Source organism: Carcharhinus amblyrhynchos, unplaced genomic scaffold (assembly GCF_965287045.1).
Source record: "Carcharhinus amblyrhynchos unplaced genomic scaffold, sCarAmb.v2.hapA scaffold_86, whole genome shotgun sequence".
Lineage (NCBI taxonomy): Eukaryota > Metazoa > Chordata > Chondrichthyes > Carcharhiniformes > Carcharhinidae > Carcharhinus > Carcharhinus amblyrhynchos.
In genome coordinates, this window is record NW_027649826.1 from 414,378 (window position 1) to 439,415 (window position 25,038).

Sequence of the window (25,038 nt, forward strand, 5' to 3'; positions counted from 1 at the left end):
ACTGAGACCCTGAAACACTGAGACACTGAGAGACTGAGACACTGAGACCCAGAGACACTGAGATCCTGAAAAATAGCGACACTGAGAACCTGAGACCCTGAGACACTGAGAAGCTGAGACACTGAGACCAGAGAGCTGGGCACCAAGAGACCCAGAGACCCTGAGAAACTGCGTCCCTCAGACACTGAGACCTTGAGACTCTGAGACAACAAGACACTGAGCCCCTGATAAACTGAGCTCCTGAGACACTGAGACACTGAGACCCTGAGACACTGAGACACTGAGAGACTGAGACACTGAGACCCAGAGACCCTGAGAAACTGAGCCCCTGAGACACTGAGACCCTGAGTCTCTGAGACACCAAGGCACTGAGCCCCTGAGACACTGAGACCCTGAGAGACTGAGACACTGAGACCCTGAGACACTGAGATCCTGAAAAATAGAGACACTGAGAACATGAGACACTAAGACCCATAGACTGAGACACTAGGGCTCTGAGACACTGAGACACAGAGACACTGAGACACAGAGACACTGAGACACTGGGACTCTGAGACACTGAGACACAGAGACACTGAGACACAGAGACACTGAGACACTGAGACACAGAGACGCTGAGACACTGAGACACTGAGACACTGAGACTCTGGGACTCTGAGACACTGAGACACAGAGACACTGGGACACAGAGACACTGAGACTCTGAGACACTAAGACACAGAGACACAGAGAAAAAGAGACACAGAGACACTGAGACAAAGAGATACTGAGACACTGAGACACTGAGACTCTGAGACACTGAGACACAGAGACACTGAGACACAGAGACACTGAGACTCTGCGACACTGAGACACAGAGACACAGAGACACTGAGACACTGGGACTCTGAGAGACTGAGACACTGAGATCCTGAGACACTGAGATCCTGAAAAATAGAGACACTGAGAACCTGAGACCCTGAGACACTGAGACACTGAGACACTGAGACACTGAGACGCTGTGACACTGAGACGCTGAGACACTAAGACCCATAGACTCAGAGACACTGAGTCCCTGCGACACTAAGCACTGAGACGGAGAGGTCCTGAGACCCTGAGACACTGAAAGGCTGAGATACTGAGACCCTGAGACACTGTGACACAGAGACACTGAGACGCTCGGATGCTGAATAACTGAAACACTGAGAACCTGAGACGCTGAGACACTGAGACCCAAAGACTCAGAGACCCAGAGACATTGAGACACAGAGGCACAGAGACACTGAGATTCTGAGAAACTGGGACAATGAGGTACTGAGACACTGAGACATAGAGACACTGTGGCACTGAGACTCCGATGCACTGAGAAACTAAGGCACAGAGAATCTGATACACTGAGACACAGAGTCACTGAGACTCTGAGACACTGACACACAGAGACACTGAGACACTGAGACACAGCGTCACTAAGACACTGAGACACTGAGACACAGAGACACTGAGACACTGAGACTCTGAGACACTAAGACACAGAGTCACTGAGACACTGAGACACAGAGACACTGAGACACTGAGACACAGAGTCACTGAGACATAGAGTCACTGAGACACAGAGACACTGAGACACAGAGACACAGAACTCTGAGTCACTGAGAGACAGAGACACTGAGACTCTGAGACACTGAGACACAGAGACACTAAGACACAGAGTCACTGAGACACTGAGACACAGAGACACTGAGACACAGAGACACAGAACTCTGAGACACTGAGACACAGAGACACAGAACTCTGAGACACTGAGAGACAGAGACACAGAACTCTGAGACACTGAGAGACAGAGACAGTGACTCTGAGACACTGAGACACAGAGACACTGAGACACTGGGACACTGAGACACAGAGTCACTGAGACACTGAGACACAGAGACACTGAAACACAGAGTCTCTGAGGCACTAAGACACAGAGGCACAGAGACACTGAGACAGTGACACACAGAGACACTGAGACACTGAGACACAGAGACACAGAGACACTGAGACACAGAGACACAGAGACACTGAGACACTGGGACTCTGAGGCACTGAGACACAGAGGCACTGAGACACTGAGGCCCAGAGACACAGAGACACTGAGACACTGGGACTCTGAGACACTGAGACACAGAGACACTGAGACACTGGGACTCTGAGGCACTGAGACACTGAGACACTGAGACACAGAGACACTGAGACACTGAGACTCTGAGACACAGAGACACTGAGACACTGGGACTCTGAGACACTGAGACACAGGGACACTGGGACACAGAGACACTGAGACACTGAGACTCTGAGACACTAAGACACAGAGACACAGAGACAAACAGACACTGAGACACTAGGGCTCTGAGACACTGAGACACAGAGACACTGAGACACTGGGACTCTGAGACACTGAGACACAGAGACACTGAGACACTGAGACACTGAGACACAGAGACGCTGAGACACAGAGACGCTGAGACACTGAGACACTGAGACTCTGGGACTCTGAGACACTGAGACACAGAGACACTGGGACACAGAGACACTGAGACACTGAGACTCTGAGACACTAAGACACAGAGACACAGAGAAAAAGAGACACAGAGACACTGAGACAAAGAGATACTGAGACACAGAGACACTGAGACACTGAGACACTGAGGCACAGAGACACTGAGACACAGAGACACTGAGACTCTGAGACACTAAGACACAGAGACACTGAGACACTGAGACACTGAGACTCTGAGACACTAAGACACAGAGACACAGAGACACAGAGACACTGAGACACAGAGACACTGAGACACTGAGACTCTGAGACACTGAGACACAGAGACACAGAGACACTGAGACACTAAGACACAGAGACACAGAGAAAAAGAGTCACAGAGACACTGAGACAAAGAGATACTGAGACACAGAGACACTGAGACACTGAGACTCTGAGACACTGAGACACAGAGACACTGAGACACAGAGACACTGAGACTCTGCGACTCTGCGACACTGGGACACAGAGACACTGAGACACTGGGACTCTGAGAGACTGAGACACTGAGATCCTGAGACACTGAGATCCTGAAAAATAGAGACACTGAGAACCTGAGACCCTGAGACACTGAGGCACTGAGACACTGAGACGCTGAGACACTGAGACGCTGAGACACTAAGACCCATAGACTCAGAGACACTGAGTCCCTGCGACACTAAGCACTGAGACGGAGAGGTCCTGAGACCCTGAGACACTGAAAGGCTGAGATACTGAGACCCTGAGACACTGTGACACAGAGACACTGAGACGCTCGGATGCTGAATAACTGAAACACTGAGAACCTGAGACGCTGAGACACTGAGACCCAAAGACTCAGAGACCCAGAGACACTGAGACACAGAGGCACAGAGACACTGAGATTCTGAGAAACTGGGACAATGAGGTACTGAGACACTGAGACATAGAGACACTGTGGCACTGAGACTCCGATGCACTGAGAAACTAAGACACAGAGAATCTGATACACTGAGACACAGAGTCACTGAGACTCTGAGACACTGACACACAGAGACACTGAGACACTGAGACACAGAGTCACTAAGACACTGAGACACAGAGACACTGAGACACTGAGACTCTGAGACACTAAGACACAGAGACACAGAGTCACTGAGACATAGAGTCACTGAGACACAGAGACATTGAGACACTGAGAGACAGAGACACTGAGACTCTGAGACACTGAGACACTGTGACACTGAGACACTGAGACACAGAGACACGGAGACACTGAGGCACAGAGTCACTGAGACACTGAGACACAGAGACACGGAGACACTGAGGCACAGAGTCACTGAGACTCTGAGACTCTGAGACTCTGAGACACTGAGACACTGAGACACAGAGACACTGAGACACTAAGACACAGAGACACAGAGACACTGAGACACTGAGACTCTGAGACACTAAGACACAGAGACACAGTGACACTGAGACACTGAGACACAGAGACTCTGAGACACTGAGAGACAGAGACACTGAGACTCTGAGACACTGAGACACGGAGACACTGAGACGCTGAGACACTGAGACACAGTGACACGGAGACACTGAGGCACAGAGACACTGAGACACTGAGACTCTGAGACTCTGAGACACAGAGACACAGAGACACAGAGACACTGAGACACTGAGACTCTGAGACACTAAGACACAGAGACACAGAGACACTGAGACACTGAGACTCTGAGACACTAAGACACAGAGACACAGAGACACAGAGACACTGAGACACAGAGACACTGAGACACAGAGACTCTGAGACACTAAGACACAGAGACACTGAGACTCTGAGACACTGAGACACTGAGACACTGAGACACTGAGACACAGGGACACTGGGACACAGAGACACTGAGACACTGAGACACTGAGACTCTGAGACACTAAGACACAGAGACACAGAGACAAAGGGACACTGAGACACTAGGGCTCTGAGACACTGAGACACAGAGACACTGAGACACTGGGACTCTGAGACACTGAGACACAGAGACACTGAGACACTGAGACACAGAGACACTGAGACACATAGACACAGAACTCTGAGTCACTGAGAGACAGAGACACTGAGACACAGAGACACTGAGACACAGAGTCACTGAGACACTGAGACACAGAGACACTGAGACACAGAGACACTGAGACACAGAGACACAGAACTCTGAGACACTGAGAGACAGAGACACAGAACTCTGAGACCCTGAGAGACAGAGACAGTGACTCTGAGACACTGAGACACAGAGACACTGAGACACTGGGACACTGAGACACAGAGTCACTGAGACACTGAGACACTGAGACACAGAGACACTGAAACACAGAGACTCTGAGGCACTAAGACACAGAGGCACAGAGACACTGAGACAGTGACACACAGAGACACTGAGACACTGAGACACTGAGACACAGAGACACTGAGACACAGAGACACAGAGACACTGGGACTCTGAGGCACTGAGACACAGAGGCACTGAGACACTGAGACCCAGAGACACAGAGACACTGAGACACTGGGACTCTGAGACACTGAGACACTGGGACTCTGAGACACTGAGACACAGAGACACTGAGACACTGGGACTCTGAGGCACTGAGACACTGAGACACAGAGACACTGAGACACTGAGACTCTGAGACACTGAGACACAGAGACACTGAGACACTGGGACTCTGAGACACTGAGACACAGGGACACTGGGACACAGAGACACTGAGACACTGAGACACTGAGACTCTGAGACACTAAGACACAGAGACACAGAGACAAAGGGACACTGAGACACTAGGGCTCTGAGACACTGAGACACAGAGACACTGAGACACTGGGACTCTGAGACACTGAGACACAGAGACACTGAGACACTGAGACACAGAGACGCTGAGACACTGAGACACTGAGACTCTGGGACTCTGAGACACTGAGACACTGAGACACAGAGACACTGGGACACAGAGACACTGAGACACTGAGACTCTGAGACACTAAGACACAGAGACACAGAGAAAAAGAGACACAGAGACACTGAGACAAAGAGATACTGAGACACAGAGACACTGAGACACTGAGACTCTGAGACACTGAGACACAGAGACACTGAGACACAGAGACACTGAGACTCTGAGACACTAAGACACAGAGACACTGAGACACTGAGACAATGAGACACTAAGACACAGAGACACTGAGACACAGAGTCACTGAGACACTGAGACACTGAGACACAGAGACACTGAGACACTGAGACTCCGAGACACTAAGACACAGAGACACTGGGACACTGAGACACAGAGACACTGAGACACAGAGTCACTGAGACACTGAGACTCTGAGACTCTGAGACACAGAGACACTGAGACACAGAGACTCTGAGACACTGGGACTCTAAGACACTGAGACACAGCGACACTGGGACACAGAGACACTGAGACACTGAGACACAGAGACACTGAGACACTGGGACTCTGAGACACTGAGGCACAGAGACACTGAGACACTGAGACACAGAGACACTGAGACACTGAGACTCTGAGACACTAAGACACAGAGACACAGAGAAAAAGAGACACAGAGACACTGAGACACAGAGACACTGGGACACAGAGACACTGAGACTCTGAGACACTAAGACACAGAGACACAGAGAAAAAGAGTCACAGAGACACTGAGACAAAGAGATACTGAGACACAGAGACACTGAGACACTGAGACTCTGAGACACTGAGACACAGAGACACTGAGACACAGAGACACTGAGACTCTGCGACACTGAGACACAGAGACACTGAGACACTGGGACTCTGAGAGACTGAGACACTGAGATCCTGAGACACTGAGATCCTGAAAAATAGAGACACTGAGAACCTGAGACCCTGAGACACTGAGGCACAGAGACACTGAGACGCTGAGACACTGAGACGCTGAGACACTAAGACCCATAGACTCAGAGACACTGAGTCCCTGCGACACTAAGCACTGAGACGGAGAGGTCCTGAGACCCTGAGACACTGAAAGGCTGAGATACTGAGACCCTGAGACACTGTGGCACAGAGACACTGAGACGCTCGGATGCTGAATAACTGAAGCACTGAGAACCTGAGACGCTGAGACACTGAGACCCAAAGACTCAGAGACCCAGAGACACTGAGACACAGAGGCACAGAGACACTGAGATTCTGAGAAACTGGGACAATGAGGTACTGAGACACTGAGACATAGAGACACTGTGGCACTGAGACTCCGATGCACTGAGAAACTAAGACACAGAGAATCTGATACACTGAGACACAGAGTCACTGAGACTCTGAGACACTGACACACAGAGACACTGAGACACTGAGACACAGAGTCACTAAGACACTGAGACTCTGAGACACTAAGACACAGAGACACAGAGTCACTGAGACATAGAGTCACTGAGACACAGAGACATTGAGACACTGAGAGACAGAGACACTGAGACTCTGAGACACTGAGACACTGTGACACTGAGACACTGAGACACAGAGACACGGAGACACTGAGGCACAGAGTCACTGAGACACTGAGACACTGAGACACAGAGACACGGAGACACTGAGGCACAGAGTCACTGAGACACTGAGACTCTGAGACTCTGAGACACTGAGACACTGAGACACAGAGACACTGAGACACAGAGACACTGAGACACTGAGACTCTGAGACACTAAGACACTGAGACACTGAGACACTAAGACACAGAGACACAGAGACACTGAGACACTGAGACTCTGAGACACTAAGACACAGAGACACAGTGACACTGAGACACTGAGACACAGAGACTCTGAGACACTGAGAGACAGAGACACTGAGACTCTGAGACACTGAGACACTGAGACACTGAGACGCTGAGACACTGAGACACAGAGACACGGAGACACTGAGGCACAGAGTCACTGAGACTCTGAGACTCTGAGACTCTGAGACACTGAGACACAGAGACACTGAGACACTGAGACACTGAGACACAGAGACACTGAGACTCTGAGACACTAAGACACAGAGACACAGAGACACTGAGACACAGAGACACTGAGACACAGAGACTCTGAGACACTAAGACACAGAGAAACTGAGACTCTGAGACACTGAGACACTGAGACACTGAGACTCTGAGACACTAAGACACAGAGACACAGAGACACTGAGACACAGAGACTCTGAGACACTAAGACACAGAGACACAAAGACACAGAGACACAGAGACACTGAGACACTGAGACACGGAGACACTGAGACTCTGAGACACTGAGACACTGAGACACTGAGACACAGAGACACAGGGACACTGACACACAGAGACACTGAGACACTAAGACACAGAGACACTGAGACACTGAGACACTGAGACACAGAGACACTGAGACACTGAGACACTAAGACACAGAGACTCTGAGACACTAAGACACAGAGACACAGAGACACTGAGACACTGAGTCACTGAGACACTGAGACTCTGAGACTCTGAGACACAGAGACACTGAGACACAGAGACACTGAGACTCTGAGACACTAAGACACAGAGACACAGATACACAGAGACACTGAGACACAGAGACTCTGAGACACTAAGACACAGAGACACAGAGACACAGGGACACTGAGACACAGATACACAGAGACACTGAGACACTGAGACACTAAGACACAGAGACAAAGAGACACTGAGACACTGAGACTCTGAGACACTGAGACCCTGAGACCCTGAGGCACTGAGACCCAGTGACCCAGAGTCCCCGATACCCAGAGACCACGGGACCCAGAGACCCTGACACAGTGACACACTGAGACAATGTGACACAGAGACCCAGAGACCCAGAGACCGTGAGACACTGAGACCATGAGACAATGAAAAACTGAGACCCAGAGACCCTGAGACCCTAAGGAACTGAGACTCTGAGACCCTGAGACCCTGAGAGACTGAAACCCAGAGACCCTGAGACCCTGAGACACTGAGACCCAGAGACCCAGAGACCCTGAAACCCAGAGAACCAGATGCCCAGAGACCCTGAGACACTGAGACCCTGTGACACTCAGACACTGAGACACGGAGACACTGAGACCCTGAGACCCTGAGACACTGAGACCGAGGCCCTGAGACACTGAGACCCAGAGACCCTGAGACCCAGAGCGGCTGAGACACTGAGACACTGAGACCCTGATTCCCTGAGACACAGAGAGACTGAGAACGTGAGACACTGAGACCCTGAGAAAATGAGACACAGAGACCCTGAGACCCTGAGAAAATGTGACCCAGAGACCCAGAGACCCTGAGACCCTGAGACACTGAGACACAGAGACCCTGAGACCAGACACCCTAAGGCCCCTAGGCGCTATGACCCTGAGACACTGAGAGACAGAGACACTGAGCCCTGAGACACAGAGTCACTGAGACACAGAGGCACTGAGGCCCTGAGCCCCTGAGACACTGAGACTCTGAGTCCCTGAGACTGAGACACTGAGAAACTGAGACCCAGAGAGCCAGATTCCCAGAGACCCTGAGACCCAGAGATCCTTCGCCCATGAGACCCTGAAACATTGTGACACTGAGACGCCTAGACCCTGAGACACTGAGACCCTAATACACTGAGACACTGAGGCCCTGAGACACAGAGACAGTGAGACACTAAACCCCCTAGACACTGAGAGCTGAGACACAGAGACCCTGAGTCCCTGAGACAGTGAGACAATGTGACCATGAGACCCTGGGACACTGAGACCCTGAGAAAATGAGACCCTGAGAAAATGATACACTGTGACACTGAGACACTGAGACACTGTGACACTGAGACACTGAGACACTGAGAAACTGAGACTCTGAGACACTGAGACCCAAGAGACACTGAGACACTGAGACACTGAGAACTAGAGATCCAGAGACCCTGACACCTTGAGACTCTGACACCCTGAGACCCTGAGACCCTGAGACCATGAAACACTGAAACACTGAGAAGCTGAGACACTGAGACACTGAGACATTGAGACCCAGTGACCAAGAGAACCAGAGACCCAGACACCAAGAGGCCCTGAGACACTGAGACCTAAAGACCCAGAGACCCAGTGATCCAGTGAACCCGAGACACAGAGACCCAGAGACCCAGAGACCCAGATACACTGACACACTGAGACCCAGAGACCCTGAAACACTGAGACACAGAGACCCAGAGACCCTGAGACAGTGAGACACTGAGACCCTCAGACCCTGACACACTGAGACACAGAGACCCAGTGACCCTGTGACACTGAGACACTGAGACCCAGAGACCCTGAGACCCAGAGACCCTGTTACCCTGAGACACTGAGACCCTGAGACCCCGAGGCACTGAACCACTGAGACACTGAGACCCTGAAACACTGAAACACTGAGACACTGAGAAGGTGAGGCCCTGAGACCACGAGTAACAGAGATGCAGAGACCCTAAGAGCCTGAGACCCTGAGACACTGAGACCCTGAGACCATGAGACACTGAGACACCGAGACCCTGAGTCACAGAGACGTTGCGACACTGAAACCCTAAGATCCTGAGACCCTGAGACACTGAGACCCAGAGACCCAGAGACCCAGAGTACCTGAGAGGCATAGACCCAGAGATCCTGAGGCACTGAGACCAAGAGACCCTGAGACACTGAGACCCTGAGACACTGAGACACTGAGACATTGAGATACAGAAACCCTGAAACCCTGTGAAACTGAGACCCAGAGACCCAGAAACCCTGAGAAGCAGAGACCCTGAGACCAAGAGAATCTGAGACCCTGAGACACTGAGGCCCTGTGACACTGAGACACTGAGACCCTGAGATATTGAGACACTGCAACCCGGAGACCCTGAGACCCAGAGACCCAGAGGCCCAGTGACCCTGAGACACTGAGACACTTACACCCTGAGACCCTGAGTCCCTGAGACACTGAGACACTGAGGCACTGAGACACTGAGACAGTGAGACAATGAGGCCCTGAGACACTGAGAGCTGAGACTCTGAGACCCTGATTCCCTGATACACTGAGACACAGAGAGACTGAGACCCTGAGACACTGAGACCCTGAGACACAGAGCCACAGAGACCCAGAGACCCTCAGGCACTGAGACACTGAGCCCTGAGACACAGAGACACTGAGCCCTGAGACACAGAGACACTGAGACACAGAGGCACTGAGGCCCTGAGCCCCTGAGACACTGAGACACTGAAACTCTGAGTCGCTGAGACTCTGAGACACTGAGAAACAGAGAGCCTGAGGCACTGAGACCCTGAGACACTGAGACACTGAGACCCTGAGACCAAGAGACACTGAGACACAGAGACACAGAGACCCAGAGACCCTCAGACACTGAGACACTGAGACCCTGGGACCCAGGGAACCAGAGACACAGAGACACTTAGACCCTGAGACACTTAGACACTGAGAGACTGTGACACTGTGACACTGAGACCCAGTACCCAGAGACACAGAGACTCTGAGACACAGAGACAGTGAGTTCAACAGACCAAGAGACCCAGAGAACCAGACATCCAGAGACCATGAGACACTGAGACCCAGACACGCAGTGACCCAGAGGTCCTGAGACCCTGAGACTCTGAGACACTGAGACCCAGAGGCCCAGAGAAACAGAGACCCTGAGACACTGAGACCCAGAGACCAAGAGACCCAGAGAACCAGAGATCCAGAGACCCCAAGACACAGACACACTGAGACCCTGAGACACTGAGACACGGAGACACTGAGACCCAGAGACCCTCAGACACTGAGACACTGCGACACAGAGACATGAGACACTGTGACACTGAGACCCTGAGACCCAGAGACCCTGAGACACAGAGACCCAGAGGCCCTCAGACACTGAGACACTGAGACCCTGAGACCCAGAGACCCTGAGACACAGAGACCCAGAGGCCCTCAGACACTGAGACACTGAGACCCTGAGACACTGAGACCCTGAGACACAGAGACCCAGAGGCCCTCAGACGCTGAGACACTGAAACCCTGAGACACTGAGTGCTGAGACTCTGAGACCCTGATACCCTGAGACACTGAGGCACTGAGAGACTGAGACCATGAGACACTGAGCCCCTGAGACACTGAGACACAGAGAACCTGAGACACTGAGAAAATGTGACCCTGAGACCCTGAGGCACTGAGACCCTGAGACCCTGGGACAGTGAGACACTGAGACCCTGAGACAATGAGGCACTGAGGCCCTGAGACATTGAGACACTGAGACACAGAGACCCAGTTACCCAGAGACACAGAGGCTGTGAGATACAGAGACAGTGAGATCAACAGACCAAGAGACCCAGAGAACCAGACATCCAGAGACCGTGAGACACTGCGACTCTGAGATCCTGAGACAATGAGACATTGAGACCCTGATACACTGAGACCCTGAGACACTGAGACAGTGAGAGACTGAGACACTGAGACACTGAGACCTGAGACCCTGAGACACTAAGACACTCAGACCCTGAGACACTGAGACAGTGAGAGCTGAGACTCTGAGACGCTGATTCCCTGAGACACTGAGACCCTGAGACACAGAGACACTGAGACCCTGAGAAACTGGCCCAGAGACCAAGAGACCCAGAGACCCTGAGACACTGAGACCCGGAGACACTGAAACCCTGAGACCCTGGGACACTGAGACACTCAGACCTTGAGACAGTGAGGCACTGAAACCCTGAGACACTGAGAGCCGGAAACACTGAGACACTGAGACCCTGAGGCCCTGAGATACTGAGACACTGAGACAGTCATACACTGAGTCCCTGAGACACTGAGACTCTGAGACACTGAGGCACAGTGACCCTGAGACCCTGAGAAACTGAGACCCAGAGACACAGAGACCCTGAGACACAGAGAAAGTGAGACCCACAGACCAAGCGACCCAGGGAACCAGAGACCCAGAGACCCTGAGGCTGTGAGACACAGAGACAATGAGACCCAGGCACGCAGTGACCCAGAGACCCTGAGAACCTGAGACCCTGAGACACTGAGACAAAAAGACCCTGAGACCCTGAGAAACTGAGACCCAGAGACCCTGAGAACCAGAGACCCTGACAACCAGAGACCCTGAGAACCTTTGACACTGAGACCCTGCGACACTGAGACACTGAGACACTTAGATCCTGAGACATTGAGACACTGCAACCCTGAAAACCTGAGACCCTGAGACCCAGAAAACAGAGACCCTGAGACCCTGAGAAACTGAGTGACTGAGACACTGAGACACAGAGACCCTGAGGCCCTGAGACATGGAGACCCTGAAACACTGAGGCACCGAGACCCTGAGACACTGAGAGCTGAGACTCTGAGACGCTGATTCCCTGAGACACTGAGACTGTGAGACACTGATACACAGAGACCCTGAGACCCTGAGAAAATGTGACCCAGAGACCCAGGGACCCTGAGACCCTGAGAAAATGTGACCCAGAGACCCAGTGACCCTGAGACACTGAGACCCTGAGACCCTGGGATATTGAGACAGTGAGACACGGAGACACTGAGACCCTGAGACACTGGGACTTTGTGACACTGAGACACTGGGAACCTCAGACCCTGAGACCCTGAGACACTGAGATCCTGAGACCCAGAGACCCTGAGACCCAGAGACACAGAGACACAAGACCCAGAGACCCGGAGACACTGAGACAGTGAGACACTGAGACCCTGAGACACTGAGAGCTGAGAGTCTGAGACCCTGATTCCCTGAGACACTGAGGCACTGAGAGACTGAGACACTGAGACGCCAAAACCTTGAGACCCTGAGAAAATGTGACCCAGAGACCCTGAGTCCCTGAGACACTGAGACAATGAGGCACTGAGGCCCTGAGACACTGAGACACAGAAACACACAGACCCAGAGACACAGAGACCCATTGACCATGAGAACCAGAGACACAGAGACCCAGAGACCGTGAAATCCAGAGACCCAGAGACAATGAGACACTGAGACACTGAGACCCAGAGACACTGAGACCTTGAGACCCTGGGACCCTGAGACATTGAGACATTGAGACACTGAGACCCAGTGACCCTGAGATGCTGAGACACTGAGACCCTGAGACCCTGAGGCACTGAGACCCAGTGACCCAGAGTCCCCGATACCCAGAGACCACGGGACCCAGAGACCCTGACACAGTGACACACTGAGACAATGTGACACAGAGACCCAGAGACCCAGAGACCGTGAGACACTGAGACCATGAGACAATGAAAAACTGAGACCCAGAGACCCTGAGACCCTAAGGAACTGAGACTCTGAGACCCTGAGACCCTGAGAGACTGAGACACTGAGACCCAGAGACGCAGAGACCCTGTGACCATGGGACCCAGAGAACCTGAGACACTGAGACACTGATTCCCAGGGACCCTGAGACGCAGAGACCCAGAGACCCAGAGACCCAGAGACACTGAGACACTGAGATACTGAGACAGTGAGACAGTGAGACACTTCGACACTGAGACATGGGACACTGAGTGCTGAGACTCTGAGACCCTGATTCCCTGAGACACTGAGAGACTGAGATACTGAGTCACTGAGACACTGAGATCCTGAGAAAATGTGACCCAGTGACCCAGGGACCCTGAGACACTGAGACACTGAGACCCTGAGACACTGAGACACTGTGAAACTGAGATCAAGTTACCCAGAGACACGGAGAGTCTGAGACACAGAGACAGTGAGATCAACTGACCAAGAGACCCAGAGAAACAGACATCCAGAGACCCTGAGACCCTAAGGCACTGAGACCCAGACACTCAGGGACCCAGAGATCCTGAGAACCTGAGACTCTGAGACTCTGAGACCCAGAGAAACAGAGACCCTGAGACACAGAGACAGTGAGACCCACAGACCAATAGACCCAGAGAACCAGAGATCCAGAGACCCTGAGACACAGAGACCCAGAGACACTGAGACCCTGAGACCCTGAGACACTGAGGGCTGAGAGTCTGAGACCCTGATTCCCTGAGACATTGAGACAGTGAGTCACTGAGAGACGGAGAACCTGAGGCACTGCGACCCTGAGACACTGAGACACAGAGACCCTGACACCCTGAGAAAATGTGACCCAGAGACCCTGAGACCTTGATACACGGAGACACTGAGACCCTGGGACACAGAGACACTGAGACCCTGAGAAAATAAGGCACTGAGATCCAGAGACACTGGGACCCTGAGACACTGAGACGCTGAGACACTGTGACACTGAGACCCAGTTACCCAGAGACACAGAGACTGTGAGATACAGACAGTGAGATCAACAGGCCAAGAGACCCAGAGAACCAGACATCCAGAGACCCTGAGATCCTGAGACACTGAGACCTTGACACGCAGTGACCCAGAGATCCTGAGGTCCAGAGAACCTGAGACACTGTGACACTGAGGTCCTGATACACTGAGGCACTGAGGTCCTGATACACTGAGACACTGAGACCCTGAGACACTGAAACAGTTAGAGACTGAGACCCTGAGACACTGAGAGCTGACACACTGAGACCCTGAGTCCCTGAGACGCTGAGAACCTGAGACACTGAGGAACTAAGACCCTGAGACACTGAGGCACTGAGACCCTGAGACACAGAGGGCCTGAAACACGGAGACACTGAGACCATGAGACACTGAGAAACTGAGACACTGAGACACAGAGACACCGAGACTCTGAGACACTGAGACTCTGAGACACTGAGGCACAGAGACACTGAGACGTTAAGACACAGAGACACTGAGACTCTGAGACACTGAGGCACAGAGACACTGAGACATTAAGACATAGAGACACCGAGACACTGAGACTCTGAGACACTGAGACACAGAGACACTGAGAAATTGAGACACAGAGACACAGAGACTCTGAGATCTGAGACGCTGAGGCACAGAGACACAGAGACACAGAGGCACTGAGACACAAACCCTGAGACACTGAGAGATTGAGACATTGAGTCCCCAAGACCCTGAGACACTGAGACACTGAGACACTGACACTCTGACACACTGAGACACAGACACCCTGAGATGCTGAGACACTGAGACCCTGAGCCCTCGAGACACTGAATCTCTGAGACACTGAGACACTGTGACCCTGAGATACGGAGACACTGGCAACCTGAGACACTGAGACACTGAGACCCAAAGATCCTGAGACCCAGAGAACCAGAGACACTGAGACACTGAGACCCTGAGATCCTGAGATCCTGAGACCTAGACACCCAGAGACAGAGAGACCCTGTGACGCTGAGACATTGAGACGCTGAGACACTGAGACACTGAGACCCTGAGACCCAGAAAGCATGAGAAACTTATTCCCAGAGACACTGAGACACTCAAACCCAGAGACCCAGAGACACTTAGAAACTGAGACCCAGAGACACTGAGAAACTGAGACCCAGAGACCCAGAGGCCCTGAGACCCAGAGACCCAAAGACACAGAGACACTGAGATACAGAGACCCAGAGACCCTGAGACGCAGCCACCCTGAGACCCAGAGACCCTGAGACGCTGAGACATTGAGACACTGAGACCCTGAGACCCAGAGAAACTGAGACCCTGAGACCCAGAGACACTGAGATCCTGAGACACTGAGACACTGAGGCACTGAGGCACTGAGTCACTGAGACACGGAGATACGGAGACCCTGAGACACTGAGACCCAGAGCCCCAGAGGCACTGAGACACTGAGACCCAGAGATGCAGAGACACAGAGACACTGAGACACTGAGTCACTGAGACACTGACATACTGAGACCCTGAGACACTGAGTCATTGAGACACTGAAATACTGAGACCCTGAGACACTGAGACCAAGAGAAACAGAGACCCTGAGACCCGGAGACCCTGAGACCCTGAGACACTGAGACACTGAGAACCTGAGACAATGAGACACTAATGCCCAGAGACCAAGAGAACCTGAGAATCTGAGACTCTGAGACCCAGAGACGAGAGAACCAGAGACCCAGAAACCCTGAGACCCTGAGACATTGAGACCCAGAGACCTTGAGGCCCAGACACACTGAGACCCTGAGACACTGAGACACTGAGACCCTGAGACTCACAGACCAAGACACCCTGAGACCCAGAGACTCAGAGACCCTGAGACCCTGAGACCCAGAGACAGAGAGACCCTGAGACCCTGTGACACTGAGACCCTGCGGCCCTGAGAAACGAAGCACTGAGACACTGAGGCACTGAAACCCTGAGACTGAATAACCCAGGGACCCTGAGAGCCTAAGACTCAGATACCCAGGGACCCAGAAAACCAGATACCCATGGAACCTGAGACCCTGAGGCACTGAGACCCTGAGACTCAGAGACCCTCAGACCCAGAGACCCTGAGACAATGAGACTCTGAGACTCTGAGACACTGAGACTCTGAGACACAGAGACACTGAGATACTGAGACACTGAGACATTGAGACATTGAGGCCCTGAGACTCTGAGACACTGAGACACTGAGACTTTGAGACCCTGAGACTCTGAGACACTGAGACTCTGAGACTCTGAGACTCTGAGACACTGAGACTCTGAGACACTGAGACACTGAGATACTGAGACACTGAAACCCAGAGACCCTGAGACCAAGAGACCCAGAGACCCTGAGACCCTGAGACACTGAGACCAGAGACCTGGGCACCAGGAGACCCAGAGGCCCTGAGAAACTGAGTCCCTCAGGCACCGAGACCTTGAGACTCTGAGACAACAAGACACTGAGCCCCTGAGACACTGAGACACTGAGACCCTGAGAACCTAAAACACAGAGACCCTGAGGCCCTGAGAAACTGAGAGCCTCAGACAGTGCGACACTGAGACACTGAGACTCTGAGACACCAAGGCACTGAGCCCCTGAGACACTGAGACAATGAGACCCTGAGAGACTGAGACACTGAGACCCAGAGACCCTGAGAAACTGAGCCCCTCAGACACTGAGACCCTGAGACTCTGAGACACCAAGGCACTGAGCCCCTGAGACACTGAGACCCGGAGAGACTGAGACACTGAGACCCTGAGACACTGAGACCCTGAGAGACTGAGACCCTGAGAGACTGAGACACTGAGACCCTGAGACACTGAGACCCTGAGACACTGAGACACTGAGAAACAGAGACACTGAGACACTGAGACTCTGTGACACTGAGACACAGAGACAGTGAGACTCTGAGACACTGAGACCCTGAGAGACTGAGAGACTGACACACTGAGACCCTGAGACACTGAGACACTGAGACCCTGAGACACAGAGAAACAGAGACACTGAGACACTGAGACTCTGTGACACTGAGACACAGAGACAGTGAGACTCTGAGACACTGAGACACAGAGACATAGAGACACTGAGACACTGAGACACAGCGACACTGAGACACTGAGACACAGCGACACTGAGACACTGAGACACAGAGACACAGAGACTCTGAGACACTGGGACACTAGGACCCTGAGGCACTGAGACCCTGAGGCACTGTGACACAGAGACACTGAGACCCTGAGTCACTCAGACCCAGAGGCCCAGAATCCTTGAGACCCTGTGACACTGAGACACGGAGACCCTGACACACTGATACCGTGAGAAACTGAGACCCAGAGACCGGAGACCTGGAGACACTGAGACAATGAGACCCAGAGAACCAGAAACCCAGAGACCCTGAGACACTGAGACAATGAGACCCTGGGACCTTGAGACCCTGAGACATTGAGACCCTGAGACACTGTGGCCCTGAGCCCCAGAGACACTGAGACTCTGAGACCCTGAGACACCGAGACAGTAAGACACTGAGACCCTGAGACACTGATGTCCTGAGACACTTAGTCACTGCGACAATGAGACCCTGAGAAACTGAGACACTGGGACCCAGAGATCCTGAGACAGAGACCCAGAGACGCAGATACCCAGAGACCTGTGCCAATAAGACACTGACACCCAGAGACCCTGAGCCACTGTGATACTGAGACACAGATACACAGGGACACAGAGACCCTGAGACCCTGAGAAACTGAGCCCCATGGACCCAGAGACCCTGACACCCTGAGACACTGCGTCACTGAGAGACTGACACACTGAGACACTGAGACACAGAGTCACTGAGACACAATTGACCCAGAGGCACTGAGACCCAGAGACCCTGACACCCTGTGGCACTGAGACATTGAGACCCTGAGACATTGAGACACTGAGGCCGTGGCACCCTGAGTCCATGAGAAACTGAGACCCAGAGACCTGGTGTCTCTGAGACCCAGAGAACCAGAAACCCAGTGACCCTGACACCCTGACACACTGAAATCTAGAGACCCAGAGATCCAGAGACCCTGAGATACTGAGACACTGAAACCCTGAGACACGGAGGCACTGGGACATTGAGACACTGAGATCCTGAGACACTGAGACCCTGAGACACTGAGACCCTGAGACCCTGAGAAACTGAAACCCAGAGACCCTGAGACACTGAGACACTGAAACCCTGAGACACGGAGGCACTGGGACATTGAGACACTGAGACCCTGAGACACTGAGATCCTGAGACACTGAGACACTGAGACCCTGAGACACTGAGACACTGAGACACGGAGGCACTGGGACACTGAGACCCAGAGACCCTGAGACCCGCTGACACTGAGACACTGAGACCCTGACACCCTGAAACCGTGATAAACTGAGACCCATAGAACCAGAACCCCAGAGACCCTGAGATGCTGAGAAACTGAGTCCCTGAGAAACTGAGTCACTGAGACAATGAGACCCTGGGTCCTTAAGACCCTGAGACCCTTAGACACTGAGACCCAGAGACCCTGAGACACTGAGACACTGAGACCCTGTGACACTGTTACCCTGTGACCCTGAGACACTGAGAGCCTGAGACACTGAGTCCCTGAGACGTTCAGCACTGAGAGATTGAGACACTGAGACCATGACACACTGAGACCCTGAGACGCTGAGACACTACGACGCTGAGACACTGAGATCCTGAGACACTGAGTCCTTGAGACCATGAGACACTAAGCACTGAGACCCAGAGTCCCTGAGAACCTGATTCACTGAGACACGGAGACACTGAGACCCAGACACCCAGAAACCCAGAGACACTGAGACCCTGGAACCCAGAGACACTGAGAACCAATGACCCAGACACCCTGAGACCCAGAGACCAGAGACCCTGAGACACTGAGACCATGAGACCCTGAGACACTGAGAGACTGAGACACTGAGATCCTGGAGATTGAGGCACTGAGACCCAGAGAAACAGAAACCGTGAGACCTGGAAACCCAGATACCCTGAGACACTGAGACCCTGAGACCCAGAGACACTGAGAACCAATGACCCAGACACCCTGAGACACAGAGACCAGAGACCCTGAGACACTGAGACCGTGAGACCCTGAGATCCAGAGGCCCTGAGACCCTGAGTCACTGAGACACTGAGACACAGAGACCCAGGGACACTGAGACCCTGAGAAACTGAGACCCAGATATCCAGAGACACTGAGACACAGAGACAAAGAGACCCTGAGAAACTGAGACACTGAGACCCAGAGACACAAAGACCCAGAGACACAGAGAAACAGAGACCCTGGGACACAGAGACCCAGAGGCTCTGAGACACTGAGAACCATAGACCCGGAGACCCTGAGATCCTGAGACCCAGAGACCCTGAGACCCAGAGACACATTGACCCTGAGACCCAGAGGCACTGAGACCCAATGACCCCGACAGCCTGAGACCCAGAGACCAGAGACCCAGAAACCATGAGGCACTGAGACACAGAGACTCAGAGATCCAGAGACCCAGAGACTCTGAGGCCCAGGCACCCAGAGACCCTGAGACACTGAGACACTGCAACCCTGAGAGACTGAGGCCATGAGACTCTGAGACCCAGAAGCCCTGAGACCCTGAGACCCTGAGTCACTGAGACACAGAGACCCATGGACACTGAGACCCTGAGAAACTGAGACCCAGATACCCAGAGACACTGAGACGCAGAGACAAAGAGACCCTGAGAAACTGAGACACTGAGTCCCAGAGACACAGGGAAACAGAAACCCAGAGACCCTGGGACCCAGAGACCCAGAGACTCTGAGACACAGAGAACCATAGACCCGGAGACCCTTAAAGCCTGAGACCCAGAGACCCTGAGACCCAGAGGCACTGTGAACCTGAGACCCAGAAACACTGAGACCGAATGACCCCGACACACTGAGACCCAGAGAACCAAGACCCAGAAACCGTGAGGCACTGAGACCCAGAGACACTGAGAGACTGAGACACAGAGACTCAGAGATCCAGAGACCCAGAGACTCTGAGGCCCAGGCACCCAGAGACCCTGAGACACTGAGACACTGCAACCCTGAGACACTGAGGCCATGAGACTCTGAGGCACTGAGACCAAGAGACCCTGAGGCCCTGAGTCACTGAGACACAGAGACTCAGGGACACAGAGACCCTGAGAAACTGAGACCCAGATACCGAGAGACACTGAGACACTGAGACCCAGAGACAAAGAGACCCTGAGACCCAGAGACCCTGAGACCCAGAGATCCTGAGGCCCAGAAACCCAGAGACCCAGAGACACTGAGACCCTGGAACCCAGAGACACTGAGAACCAATGACCCAGACACCCTGAGACCCAGAGACCAGAGACCCTGAGACACTGAGAGACTGAGACACTGAGATCCTGGAGACTGAGGCACTGAGACCCAGAGAAACAGAAACTGTGAGACCCGGAAACCCAGAGACCCTGAGACCCAGGGACACTGAGAACCAATGACCCAGACACCCTGAGACCCAGAGACCAGAGACCCTGAGACACTGAGACCATGAGACCCTGAGACACTGAGGCCATGAGTCCCTGAGACACTGAGACCCTGAGACACTGAGACCAAGAGGCCCTAAGACCCTGAGACCCTGAGAAAAAGAGACCCAGAAACTCTGAGACACTGAGGCACTGAGAACCAGAGACCCAGAGGCCCTGAGACCCAGAGACCCTGAGACCCAGAGACACTGAGACCCAATGACCCTGACACCCTGTGACCTAGAGACCAGAGGCACAGAAACCCTGAGGCACTGAGACCATGACACACTGAGAGACTGAGACACTGAGATACTGAGACCCAGAGACCCAGAGATCCAGAGACCCAGAGACTCTGAGACCCAGGCACCCGGAGACCCTGTGACACTGAGACACTGCAACCCTGAGACACTGAGGCCATGAGACTCTAAGACACTGAGACCAAGAGACCCAGAGACCCCGAGACCCTGAGACCCAGGGACCCAGAGACCCTGAGGCCCTGAGTCACTGAGAGACTGAGACACAGAGACCCAGGGACACTGAGACCCTGAGAAACTGTGACCCAGATACCCAGAGACACTGAGACCCAGAGACAAAGAGACCCTGAGAAACTGAGACCCAGAGACACAGAGACCCAGAGACCCTGAGAAAAAGAGACCCAGAGACCCTGGGACCCAGAGACCCAGAGACACTGAGAACCAGAGACCCAGGGACCCTGAGACCCAGAGACCCTGAGACCATGAAACCCTGAGAGCCAGAGACACTGAGACCCTGAGACCCAGAGACCAGAGATCCAGAAGCCCTGAGGCACTGAGACCATGAGAGACTGAGACACTGAGATGCAGAGATCCAGAGACCCAGAGACTCTGAGACCCAGGCACCCAGAGACCCTGTGACACTGAGACACTGAGACCCTGAGACACTGAGACACTGCGACCCTGAGACACTGAGACCAAGAGACCCAGAGACCCTCGACCCTGAGACCCTGAGACCCAGAGACCCTGGGGCCCTGAGTCACTGAGACACTGAGACACAGAGACTCAGGGACACTGAGACCCTGAGAAACTGAGACCCTGGTACCGAGACACACTGAGACACTGAGACCCAGAGACACAGAGACCCAGAGACCCTGACACCCAGAGAACCAGAGACCCTGAGACCCAGAGATCCAGAGACTCTGAGACACTGAGTCACTGATAACCAGAGCCCAGAGACCCAGAGACCCAGAGACCCTGAGACCCAGAAACCCAGAGACCCAGAGACACAGAGACCCTGAGACCCAGAGACACTGAGACACTGAGACACTGAAACGCAGAGACACTGCGACACTGAAACCCTGAGACCCTGAGACAATGAGACCCAGCGTCCCAGAGACCCTGAGACACTAAGATACTGAGACCCTGGGCCCTGAGAGACTGAGACACTGAGACACTGAGACACTCAGGCACTGAGACCCAGAGACACTGAGACTCTGAGTCCCTGAGACACTGAGACACAGTGACCCTGAGACCCTGAGAAACGGAGACCCAGAGACCCAGAGACAGTGAGACCCACAGACCAAGAGACCCAGAGAACCAGCGATCCAGAGCCCCTGAGACCCTAAGACCCTGAGAAAATGAGGCCCAGACATGCAGTGACCCAGAGACCCTAAGAAATTGAGACCCAGAGACCCTGAGAAACTGAGACCCACAGACCAAGAGACCCTGAGACCGTGAGACAGTGAGATACTGACACACTGAGACACTGAGAACCTGAGACACTGATAAACTGAGGCACTGAGTCCCTGAGACCCTGAGAAACTGAGACCCAGAGACCCTGAGACCCTGAGAAACTGAGACCCAGGGACCCAAAGACCCTGAGACCCTCAGAAACTGAGACCCTGAGATACTGAGACATGAGACACTGAGACCCTGAGACATTGAGACACTGAGACCCTGAGACACTGAGACCCAGAGACCCTGAGACACTGAGACCCAGAGACCCTGAGACACTGAGACCCTGAGACCCAGAGACCCTGAGACTCTGCGACACTGAGATCCTGAGACCCTGAGACACTGAGAGACTGAGACACTGCAACCCTGAAACGCTGAGACCCTGAGACACTGAGACCCTGAGATACTGAGACCCTGAGACACTGAAACCCAGAGACACTGAGACCCTGAGAAACTGAGAAAGTGAGACCCTGAGACACTGAGACGCGGAGAGACTGAGTCACTGAGACACAGAGAAACTGAGACCCTGAGACCCTGAGACAATGAGACCCAGAGACCCTGAGACACTGAGACACAGAGACCCAGAGACCCTGAGAGACTGAGACACTGACTCACAGAGACCCAGAGACCGAGAGACCCAGAGCCTAGAAACCCAGAGATCCGGAGACCCTGAGATCGTGAGACCCAGATACACAGAGATGAAATGACCCAGACACCCTGAGACTCAGAGACCCAGAAACCCTGAGACACTGAGACCCTGAGACACTGAGAGACTGAGACACTGTGACCCAATGTGCCAGAGACCCAGAGACACTGAGAACCAGGGACCCAGACACCCTGAGACATTGAGACACTGAGATCCTGAGACCATGAGACACTGAGACCCTGAGACACTGAGACCCAGAGACCAAGAGACCCTGAGTCACTGAGACACTGAGATACTGAGATACTGAGACCCAGAGATCCTGAGAGCCAGAGACACTGAGACACAGAGACCCAGACACCCTGAGACTCAGAGACCCAGAAACCCTGAGATACTGAGGCACTGAGACCGGAAGACCCTGAGACACTGAGAGCCTGAGACACTGAGAGACTGAGACCCAAAGACCCTGAGACACAGAGACACTGAGACCCTGAGATCCACAGACACTGAGAAACTGAGACACTGAGACCCCGAGACCGAGAGACCCAGAGACCGACAGACCCAGAGACAAGAGATCCAGAGCCCAGAAACCCAGAGATCCAGAGACCCTGAGATCCTGAGACCCAGAGACACTGAGACCCAATGACACAGACACCCTGAGACCCAGAGACCCAGAAACCCTGAGGCATTGCGACACTGAGACAGTGAGAGACTGAGACACTGAGATCCAGTGTCCCAGGGGCCCAGAGACTCTGAGACATTGAGACACTGAGATCCTGAGACCCTGAGACACTGAGACCCTGAGACCCAGAGACCTTGTGACCCTGAGAACCTGAGACACTGAGGCCCAGAGACCCAGAGCCCCTGAGACCCTGAGACAGTGAGACACTGAGACACTGAGAGCCACAGGCCCATAGGCCCAAAGACACTGAGACCCAAAGACACAGAGACCCTGAGACTTTGAGACACTGAGATCCAGAGAGCCAGAGACACTGAGACCCTGAGACCCCGAGACTCTTAGACCTTGAGACCCAGAGATCCAGAAACCATGAGACACTGAGACCCTGAGGCACAGAAACCCTGAGACCCTGAAACACCTGGACAGTGAGAAGCTGAGACCCCGAGACACTGAACATAGAACATAGAACATAGAACATAGAACATTACAGCGCAGAACAGGCCCTTCGGCCCACGATGTTGCGCCGACCAGTTACAAAAACAATGACCCACTAGCCTATACCAATCCCTTTTCGTCCATAAACCTATCCAGAGATCTCTTAAACGCCCCCAAACTAGACGCATCTACAACTGCAGCAGGCAGGGCATTCCAAT